This window comes from Lactuca serriola, chromosome 8 (assembly GCF_051521515.1).
Source record: "Lactuca serriola cultivar US96UC23 chromosome 8, Lser_US96UC23_V15, whole genome shotgun sequence".
NCBI lineage: Eukaryota > Viridiplantae > Streptophyta > Magnoliopsida > Asterales > Asteraceae > Lactuca > Lactuca serriola.
Window position 1 is genome coordinate 247,765,404 of NC_136415.1, and position 11,816 is coordinate 247,777,219.

An 11,816-nucleotide genomic window follows, 5' to 3' on the forward strand; every position below is an offset into this window, starting at 1 on the left:
TCGACTCAACATTCTCCCTAAATGTTTGATCTGATGAGCAACACACTTTTCTTCTATGGCATTCTCCCTTAAAAGTGTGAGAATCATCAATATTTAGGGACTTAAAAGAGAGATGAACATATCAGAAAAATATCATCATCAAAGCATATAGATCTAAAAATCCGAACTCCCTCTAAACAAATAAGTCTCCCCTTTAATTTTTGAGATAAGCACGACAAAAAATCTCTAAATTCTGAAAGTTTCCAAAATCATGCTTAGATCTGAAAACTTTAACCATCCTAATGGTTCAACATGAATGTCGAAATCGAAGTTAAACGAAGCTCTGAATGAGAATAGTAACTTTCGAATGAGTTAGAGTCGAACTTCGACTATTCTTCTACAAGAAAGCTTCGACTAAAGGCTCAAAGAATGAACAGTAACTTCGACTGAAAATCAAAGAATGAACAGTAACTTCGACTGAAAATCGAAGAATGAATAGTAACTTCGATTCGGGAGTGAAGATCTTCAAGTAAGCTTCAAACATTAAACCTTTCAAGTAAACTTCGATTCTTGGAGAAAACTTCAACAATCAAGTCTTCAGATCTTCAATACTTCGACCTTTGAAACTTCAGATCTTCGACACTTCGACTACTACCTAAGACTTCTATATATCATAACATATTTGACTCTACAATCACATACTTCTGAATTGATTGTAGAAGAATGAATATCATACTTATGAGAATAAAATGAACTTCTAGGCTCTTTGGTAGGAACAAAAAAATTATCAAACATCACATTTTAATATCCATGAAATTGTTTCTCGCTTCTCCAATATCGAACTTCATTATCATGTCAAACTTGAGAACCTTCGTTATTTTTGGCTTTGAAACTTGAAGTCATAGAAACATTTGAAGACTTTTGTTTGGCACCCAAATTATCTTGCCTTTACTCTTCCTCTTCTTCTTCTGTTTGATTTTTTTCGAGCTTGAAGTATTGAAAACATGATACATAGCACACTTTTTCACAAATCTGACATTACACATTTGTATCATGTCATTTGGAGTTTGATACATTTCAACATCTTGAATTGAAGGCTTTCTTTAAGGCACCATTCCTTCAAATGAATCACAATAACATGAAAAAAAAATCAGTTTGAGTTCTAATAGAACAAAACACTTTCACAACTTCATGATATTTGCTTTGAAATTCTTTATTTGACACATCAGATTCGGAATGTAAATATTTTGAATCACAAGAATTTTCCAAAACACTTAACTCCCCATCAACATATGAACAACCTTATGAGCTTTACGATAATCTGCATAATATTCAAGCGTATTTCTTCCATATTTACATTCAGCAAGAGGAATTCCTTTTATAACAATGCCTTCTTTCTTATTCCTTCGTCTCTCTTGATATGTGCCAATCAATCGATCAAACAAAACTTTGTTGTTTTGTGATAAAGTTGATGCCAACCTCATTATTTTCTCCAGAAGAAATGAGTATATGATCACTTATCAATCCAAAATTCAACCAATAAAGAAAATTTTAAAAAGTGTATGTATCTGGATAATCTCCATTCAATATCAACCATTTCTCATTAATTGTTACTTCTATTTTAGAGTAAATGCCAAAAAAGATCACCAAATGTTGAATATTTCAAGAGAGAGAAAATAGACCTAAAGAGAATTCTAAAGAGAGAAAGTAGATCTGAAACAAATTTTAAGAGATCTTTAAAGAATCTATGAACAAAATACGAATCTCTTCAACAAAAATCAATTCTAAAGCACGAATCAATAACGTATCTAAATGAATTTTCAAATAGGAAATAAGATCTGAACAATGTTCTAGAGAGAGCAAATCAAATCTGAATGAAGCAAAGAATTGAATTCGATTTCTAGAGCAACAATTCTTTCTAAAACAGAATACTTACAACACTCAAAGACCGATGTAAGATTCACGAGATCAAATTGTCATTTCAGATCGTTTTCTTGAAATAGTTAGTTAAATCCTCAAGATTAAACTCTGATACCTCATGTAGGATCTCCTGGAAATGACATTGCGGAATTAAGAACAAGCAGCATGAATCAAGCGATAATGAAATCAACACAAGGTGTAAATAATTATGTTTAAGCTCAATTAGTCTGGAAGATAATCTCAACTATACAAATATTGAAATGTAAGAACTCTCTATCTCCCTCTCTCTCTCTCTCTCTCTCTCTCTTTAACATTTAAGAATTATAACACTATATATAGTAGTGCTATCACATATTCAAAAAGAATAGTGTGGCTAAGGCATAAAGTACAACCTCAATGTTCACACTAAAATAAATAGATATATCAAAGGTTCTCACCTTCGATATAGTCAACTCAACTTCACTATCTATTTCTCGAATGTCTTCTACATCATCAAATTTTTTATTTCTTAACTTAACAATCGCTCGTTAAATAAAAATTAACTAAAAGTGGTGACCAAGTCACATTCATGATGTGCTCACCCATGGAGATCGCTTAAAGTGTAGTCCACATATCTCATCTTTAGTTGTACAATCAATTTACTTTTTAACAAAACTAAGTTTATGCATAACAATACTTTGTGTTTATTATAAAAAAAAATTAAAATACATCAAATTACATAAAATTATTTTCTTTATAAAATAAAACCATTAAAGAAATTTCATTTTCTTTTAATTTAAAAATAAATTGGGTTGAGTTGATAATGAATTAATAAAATTAAGTTTGGTTAAAGAGAAAATTTATTTTTTTAATAGAAAATTTTGGTTGGATTGAAATGAAATATAGATATCGGAATAGATCTTATTTAACTATGTGAGTTATAAATTGAATAAAAAACAATTCCATTTAGCAAAAGATATTTTGAAAACATATTTTTACGATGAGAAATATTTAGAAAATCTTATTTTTAGAAATTTAACGATTAAGTTCTAAAATTGTTCTTTTAAAAATGTGACAACCCGAAATCTATTCCGTCATTTTTACCATTTTCCGTTAATAAGCCTCGCTTATTTAACTGTCCGTTAACCTTTTGGAAGAGGTTAATTAATTTAAGACTTTTATAATGACTTGGTAAGGGTTGAAACAAATTAGAAACACCCACAAAATACCCTTAAAAATGTGTGGTTGCAACCAAGTCAAAATTTGACCGTTTAATCGGGTACGACAAAAAAAAACCCCGTTTAACAGCAGTATCGGGTAGATTTCCACTGAGCCCCAACTCCAACCCCTATATAAGGGTGAGTGGAGTCCATTAGAGACTTTTTACACTCTCCCCACTCTCTCTCTCTACAACATAAATTCGAGCCAAAAATCGTCCGTTTCGAGCCCCAAACGAGTAGGTAAACTATCCTAACTCGTTGTATAACTTATCTAGCCTGCAAATTCGAGTTTAAAACATAAAATAGGGACAAAATCATGTGTTTACGGCCCAAGAACACTCTTGGGCCGTGAACACCATTTCATGGGGTTTTTAAGCCCCAAAACCCCTCCAAATTGTCCCTAAGGCTTAGATATGACTTGTAGGCTTATGGAATTGGACTTAGAATACCTTGAACTAGCATTTTAGGGAGTAAACATGAGTTTACTGCCCAAGATTGTGCTTGGGCCGTAAACTCCCTTTCATGGGGAGTAAACTCATTTCCTTGTGTTAGAAATGCCCTCAACACCCCCTATGGCCTTGGAAAAATAGTTTGAATGCAATACCATAGTTGTAAGGGCCTTAAACTTAAATAAAACCAAGGGAGTAGGAGTTCACGGCCGTGAACTCCCATAGAGGTGGTTCATGGGCCGTAAACTCCCATTTAGTGCCCAAATGGTGCCCAAACTCCTTCATTTGACTTGGAAAAATTCATGGGATTTTATCCTCTACCATTTAAGCCCTTAAAACACCAGAAGATATGTACATAGGAGCTTACGGCCGTAAACTCCCTATTTTAGGGCCATAAACTTCAATTTGGTCCATATAAGTGCCTTAAATCCAATCAAACACATTAGATTTGAACCTAGCAAAATTCCACAATTGGTATAAGGCCTTTAAGCATCCTAGAACACCCTCACCATGAGTTTACGGCCGTAAGCTCATGGGGAGTTGTCCCTGGGCCGTGAACTCTATATATAGATTTTACTCTTGAAGAGTAAACTCCATTCCTAAGCCATTCAAGCCCTTAGATGTTACCCGGGACACCTCAAACACTTAATCAAAGTGTTTCCGCACTTTAGGATGTGTATACTTGTTTAATTGGTATTATATCTACTAATTATATGTAAACATATGTTATCATATTTTAATAGGTTGCTAAGTGTGTCCAAGTCTTTACTTGACACCGAGCATCCAACCGACACCTTCGTCGGATCCACTTACACCAGGTGAGTTCATACCCATGAATGAACCTTTACATGTTTTATAGGGGGGAATACAAGTTAAACATGCCAGTTATCATATCAATCACATGTGATTGATAACCCGCATGCACAAGGATTTACCACACTGTTAACTGTTTTACCGAGTTTGATACTGTAAATGGTTTTCTAAAATGTTTCCACTTGTTCAAATCTCTTACTTATATTGTTTTATCAAAGTTTCATTTAAAACTGATTTATGAAAGGTTTCCAAAGAAATTCTAAAGGTTTTCAAATTTATTTTACAAAGGAATACCCAGTCGTGATTTTCTTAAGTATAAAGTTTTCTTCCATGTTTTGATACCCCACTCGTTATATACCACTGCCTTGTTATACTTTTACTTAGTGGATACTTCTACTTAGTTAAATGCTTATACTTGTTTACACTCTTACTTAGTGATACGCTTCTACTTCACTTATACTTGATATCGCTTCTACTTCACTTACACTCGATACGCTCCTACTTCACTTGTTGTCGCTTCTACTTCGTGGTACACTTATATTTGGTAACACTTATACTTCACGATTCAGCTATTCCACATTGTACGCTTATACTTCATAATTCGGTTATTCCACACTGTACGCTTATACTTCACAATTCGGTTATTCCACATTGTACACTTATACATCACGATTCGGTTATTACATACGATTCGGTTATACATCACGATTTGGTTATACTTCACGATATGATTCCACTTGTTACACACTCAAACGTAGTTAGATGTATGTCTGTGCTTGTATATATGCATATAAATAATGATTGAAGGACTTAGGAAGGCTTGTCCGCCCTATTTCCTTTTCTTCGTTGAGATGTGGTCTGGTGGGATCGGATGTCCATCCGAAGGTCGTTTGATTCATTAGTTATACATTATGTATACAAGCATAGCCATATAGGTTTACTCTAGTCAGTTCAGGTATGAGTCTCTACCTCTAGTTCAGCACTTATATTGGAAACCCACTACCCACTATTTGGGATGCATCTTCGGGACACGGCCTTCTCCGTCATCTAGTTGGTAACCAGAGTCTCCTGTAGGGAGAGCGGACATTGTGTGTATAGATCTATACGGGATTGACACCCCTGCACCCTGACTGCTAGCTACAGTCCACGACCTACCAAGCCAAGGGGTGACAAATGTCACATTTTATAGACGCTTGTAGGGCGTCAGGTACTCTAGTGTCGGTTAGTATGGTTACGAGTATCCCAAGTTACCTTATAATTCATGGCCTTAAGGTAATGGTATTTCACCAGCAATTTACACTGTATGCTGGAAACCCACTCTCAGAGTCACACTATTTTTAGACCTTGCTAGCTGTATCTTTCATTTGATACTGTTTGCGGTCTGTATTCTCTGTTTTAGACCTTACTAGTTGTATCTTTCATTTGATACTGTCCGGGGTCTGTATCCTCTGTTTTTAGACCTTGCTAGCCGTACCTTTCATTTGGTATCGTCTGGGGTCTGTGTCTCTCTTTGTTAGATTGACCCAGGCGTGTCGTTTGTTCGATACTCTCATAGAGTCTATGATTCCTTTTGCCTTAGTCAGCATTCCTCACTGCTGAGGCATATGTTATTTTCCCTGATTCCTCTTGCTTTCTTTAATAATCAAATTCTGTATTTTGATAATGATAGCGATTATGGGAAAACTACTTTTTACCACATAACTCCGTCCAGTCTTGGTAGAAGACTGCTTTTATTAAAGAAAATACAGGATTTTCTGGAAAAGACATTAATTTAAATGGATACTCTAAAACTACCACTTTTATTAAAGTTATTTGAATAAATTGACAATAAATACTTATGAACTCACCAGCATTTGTAAAAATGCTGATACTCGCTTTTCAAATAACTTGTATTCTCAGGTCAGCATTAGACAGGTACATCCCCGGAGCTGTTGATGAAGATAGCTTAGTACCATGCTGTACTTATTATATTTACTTGTATTACTTTGATGTTCTATGTGATGTAAACCATGTAAAACTAATACTATTAATGCAATGTTTTGTTGTACTTTGGTTACTATAATGCATGTGTTGTGATACTTGACATGACGTCATCCACCCCAGAACGTTTTCGCCATTCCGGTTTTGGAAACCTCGTTTCAACTACTACAACATAAATCAAAGATATTAAGTTTATTTTACACTTAAATTTTGACGCTTATTTTTATTCTTAATTAATCAAACCACATAATTAAGCAATTAAGCACAAAACACATAATACTCAAATAATACAATCTTATTATTTCAAAACGGGTTACAAAGGTTAACCTAGACTATTATATTGCTACAAATGGCAAGCCCGGAAACACAGGCGTTACAATTCTCTCCACCTTAGAATGATTCCGTCCCCGGAATCACACATCAACAAACAAATGCGGATAGCGACTCAACATGTCACTCTCCATCTCCCAGGTGAGATTCGGCCCATTCGTGTGTTTCCATCGGACAAGCACTAACCCAACCATTTTGCGTCGCAACTTCTTAGTCTTTCGGTCAACAATTGCCTCTGGTTCTTCAATCAACCTTTTGTTCTCATCAATTCTCAATTCGGAAATTGGAATTATATCGGGAACTTCTCCCGTGAACTTCCTCAAATAACACACATGAAAAGTGTTGTGAATTCCATTCAGTTCTTCGAGTAATTCGAGCTTGTAAGCTTGGTTCCCAATCCTCTGAAGGACTTTAAACGGTCCAATAAACCTTGGACTCAACTTTCCCCTTTTACCAAATCTTATAAGTCCCTTCCACGGCGAGACTTTAAGCAAAACCGAATCTCCAACCTCAAAAGTCATCGGTCTTCGCTTCTTGTCAGCATAGCTCTTTTGACGATCTTGAGCTGCTAACATTCTTTCCCTAATTATTTTCAACTTTTCAGCAGTTTGATGAACCATCTCCGGTCCCATAAACTGCTTTTCCCCAGCCTCAAGCCAACAAGACGGCATACGACACTTCTGTCCATACAAAGCTTGATAAGGTGCCATCTTAATGCTCGAGTGAAAACTATTATTATAGGAAAATTCTACCAATGGTAAATGTTCGTCCCAATTACCTAGGAATTCCAAGGTACATGCTCTCAGCATATCTTCAAGTGTTTGTATTGTTCTTTCACTCTGACCATCAGTCTGCGGATGGTAAGCTGTGCTTAAACATAACTTGGTACCCATTTCCTCTTGTAGACTTTTCCAAAACCTTGAGGTGAAACGACTATCACGATCCGATACAATCGTTAACGGAACACCGTGAAGCCTCACAATTTCCTTCACGTAAGAATTCGCAAGCTTTTCCATAGACCATTTATCCCTGGCCGCTATGAAATGCGCACTCTTAGTGAATCGATCAACGACCACCCAAATCATGTCGTGACCATTCTTTGTTCTGGGCAGTTTAGTGACAAAATCCATAGCAATGTCTTCCCACTTACCCATAGGCACAGGCAATGGTTCTAAACTCCCGTAAGGTTTCTGATGTTGTGTCTTGACTCTCGCACAAGTCACACACTCGGCCACATACTTTGCAACATCAAGCTTCATCGTCGGCCACCAGTAGTAGGGTTTCAGGTCCCTATACATTTTAGTGCTACCCGGATGAATTGAGTACATGGTTTTGTGAGCTTCTTCCATCAGAAGATCCCTAATTCCTCCTGACTTAGGTACCCAAATACGATCTTGGAATATCTTCAGTCCATGACCGTTAGTACCAAACACCAACGTTTTACCCAAACGTTCCTCCTTTCGGTCATTTTTCTCAGAAGCTTCCTCTTGAGCTTTCTTTATACTTTCCACAATGGTCGAGACAACTTCAATTCTCAACGCTCTTGGCCTCTTCCTTTCAAGATTGACCTTCCGACTGAGAGCATCAGCAACAACATTAGCTTTACCGGGGTGGTAAAGTATCTCGCAGTCGTAGTCTTTAAGTAATTCTAGCCAGCGTCGTTGCCTCATATTCAATTCTTTCTGATTAAAGAGGTATTGGAGACTCTTATGATTAGTGAAAAGTTTGCACTTCGTGCCATAGAGGTAATGCCTCCATATTTTCAGAGCGAAAACTACTGCTGCCAACTCCAAATCATGAGTCGGGTAATTCTTTTCATGCTCTTTCAGCTGTCGAGACGCATATGCTATCACCTTTTCTCTTTGGGTCAAAACACAACCCAATCCAACACCAGACGCATCGCTATAAATAGCGAAGTCTTCAACTCCATCGGGTAGAGAAAGTATCGGTGCCTCGCATAGCTTCTTCTTTAACTTCTCGAATGCTTCTTTATGCTTCTCACTCCAAGCATAAGTAGCTCCTTTGTGGGTCAAAGCTGTAAATGAAGTAGCAATCGAAGAAAAGCCTTGGATAAACCTGCGGTAATATCCGGCTAATCCCAAAAAGCTTTGAATCTCCGTGGGACTTTTCGGTTGTTCCCACTTCGTCACAGCTTCGATCTTCGCTGGATCAACCATTATCCCTTCTTGGTTGACCACGTGACCCAAGAATTGGACCTCACGAATCCAAAAATCACATTTGGAGAACTTCGCATAAAGCTTCTCCTTCTTCAAAACTTCTAACACTTCTCGCAAGTGCCTGCCATGCTCCTCCTGGCTTTTCGAGTAAATCAGAATGTCGTCTATGAACACTATCACAGATTTATCAAGGAACGGGTTACAAACCCTATTCATCAAATCCATGAACGCTGCTGGAGCATTGGTTAGTCCAAACGACATAACCAAGAACTCATAGTGTCCATATCTAGTTATGAATGCAGTCTTCTCGATATCTTGCTCTCTTACTTTCAGCTGATGATATCCTGACCTAAGATCGATCTTCGAGAAATAGCTCGAACCTTGCAATTGATCAAACAGGTCATCAATCATCGGCAACGGATATCTATTCTTTATTGTTGCCTTGTTCAGCTCTCTGTAATTGATGCACATTCTCATACTTCCATCTTTCTTCTTTACAAATAACACCGGAGCTCCCCAGGGCGATGAACTAGGTCTAATGAAACCTTTGTCCAATAACTCCTGAAGTTGCATCATCAGCTCCTTCATCTCCGTCGGTGCTAATCGATAAGGTGCTTTTGCTATTGGTGTGGTTCCTGGTAACAAGTCAATTATGAACTCCACTTGTCTATCAGGTGGTAATATTGGAAGATCTTCGGGAAATACTTCCGGATAATCACACACCACTGGAATGCTCTGCATCAACTTCTTTTCTTTCTTAGCATCAATCACAAATGCTAAATATGATGTACATCCCTTGGTCAAACACTTTCTGGCTTTCATTAGAGAAATGATCCCAGAATTCACTCGCCGTTTGTCCCCATACACCATAAACGAATCTTTTCCAGGCGGGTTTACTTTAACTATCTTTTTCTTGCATAAAATTTCGGCATCATTGGCGGTAAGCCAATCCATTCCCAAGACGATGTCGAAACCATTAAGTTCGATAGGCAATAACGCCTCGTGAAACTTATTCCCATTAAGGTCGATCAAGACGTTTTTCATACGATGGCTAACAGGTACAAACTTGCCACTAGCTACTTCGACTAATAAAGCATTATCTAGTCTATCAATAGGCAAAGCTAGCTTTCTACCAAACTCATGCGAAATAAAGGAGTAGTTGGCTCCAGAATCAAACAATATATGAGCAGGTAATTCGTTAACGAGAAAGGTACCTGAAGCGACATCAGCTTCATCTTTAGCAGTTTCCAGTGTCATCTGGAATGCTCTCGCCTTTGGCTTTGGTGGAATGTTGGGCTTTGCTGCCTCCTTCTTCTTCGGACAGTCTTTCAAAATATGCCCCTCTTCATTACACCCAAAACACATCCTTTTGTTGTTCGGACATTCATTGGCAAAATGTCCAACCTTTCCACACTTGTAGCAGGTCACATCCTCGCTACATTTCCCAAAGTGCTTTTTCTTACACTTATCACACCACTTCGCCTCGCCTCCTTTTCCTCCAAACTTTTTCGAATCAGATTTCGAAAATTTTCCTTTCTTACCGGAACCAGATGTTCCCTCAAACTTTCTTTTCTCACCAACATCAACCTTGTCGGTGGTTCTCCCCTTGATCATGTTTTCCACAGACTTGGCAGCCCAGATAGCTGCCTCTAGAGTAAGTGCCTGACGTACTGGCACCTCGTACTCCCATGGGAGTCCCTTCGCATACCGGTCCACCTTAGTTAACTTGTCTGGGACGATACGCAAGGCAAACTCCATCTTATCGGTGAAGTTATTGGTGTATTCATCAACTGACATGCTGCCTTTCGTCAATGTCAGGAACTTGTTCTCCAACTCCAACAAATTTTGAGCCGAGCAGAACTTGCGCTTGAACTGCACCAAGAACTCTGCCCATGACAATTTCAGTGGCTCATTAGGGCTTAAGGTCTTCCCTAGAGTGTTCCACCAACGAACGGCTCCACCTCGGAATTGACGCACTGCATAGATAGTCTGCAACTTACCTTTGCAGCCACAAGTCATAAAGGCTAACTCCATTTCGGAGATCCAATCCATAACTCCAATCGGATCCTCCTTTCCATTGAAGGTCGATGGTTTGCAAGTTAGAAAGTCCTTGTACTTGCATCCCATTCCATCATTCCTTCCATCATGGTTATCTTGCCTAACTATCGGTGGGTTGGCTTGACCAATAGACCCACTGAAGTTTCCACCTTCCGAGTGCCCTTCATTTAATTCAGGCTCCTCCACACGAATTGACAGTTCTTCACGATTCTGCTGAAGCAACCGTCTAGTTTCATCCATTTGACGATCCAACATTGTTTGAATCATCAATTGCACACCAGCCATGGTTATTGGCTCAGGTGCTGCTGCTACGACAGGTACTTGCTCAATCACTGGTGGTTGATTCTTGTTTTCGTCAGCATTCCCAACTCCACTTCTTGTTCTCACCATTTTGATCTACACACCGAATAAGGTGAAATTAGATCCTCAATCACGATAGATATTCAAATCATCCTTATCACCCCGAAACATTTACATGCTAGTTCTAATATCGTAGACGCACGCTTAGAATCCTACACACATAAGGTTTCTAGATCCGGTCGGCAACAGACCATAGATCCGAACAAATAATATCATATATGGCAACATATAACATTTAGCACATAAAAGCATTTTAGGCAACTTTCCTAAAATAAAATAGTGCTAGTGTCTAAATCACAACAGACACACATCTCAAAATTTCACTTAGTATTCTAAGTTTAAGTCTAGAAATCTTACAAATTCCTAGTTCGCTTAAACTAATGCTCTGATACCAACTGTGACATCCCCAAAATCTCGGCCAGAAAAGACCGATTTTCATTTATGCTTTTAAATATTTTCAGAGTAAATCCTTTTGATTTGAAAGAGTTGCGGAATTTGTTCCCAAAAACAAAACATGATAAAACAATGTTTACTGAAGCATTTCATAAAAG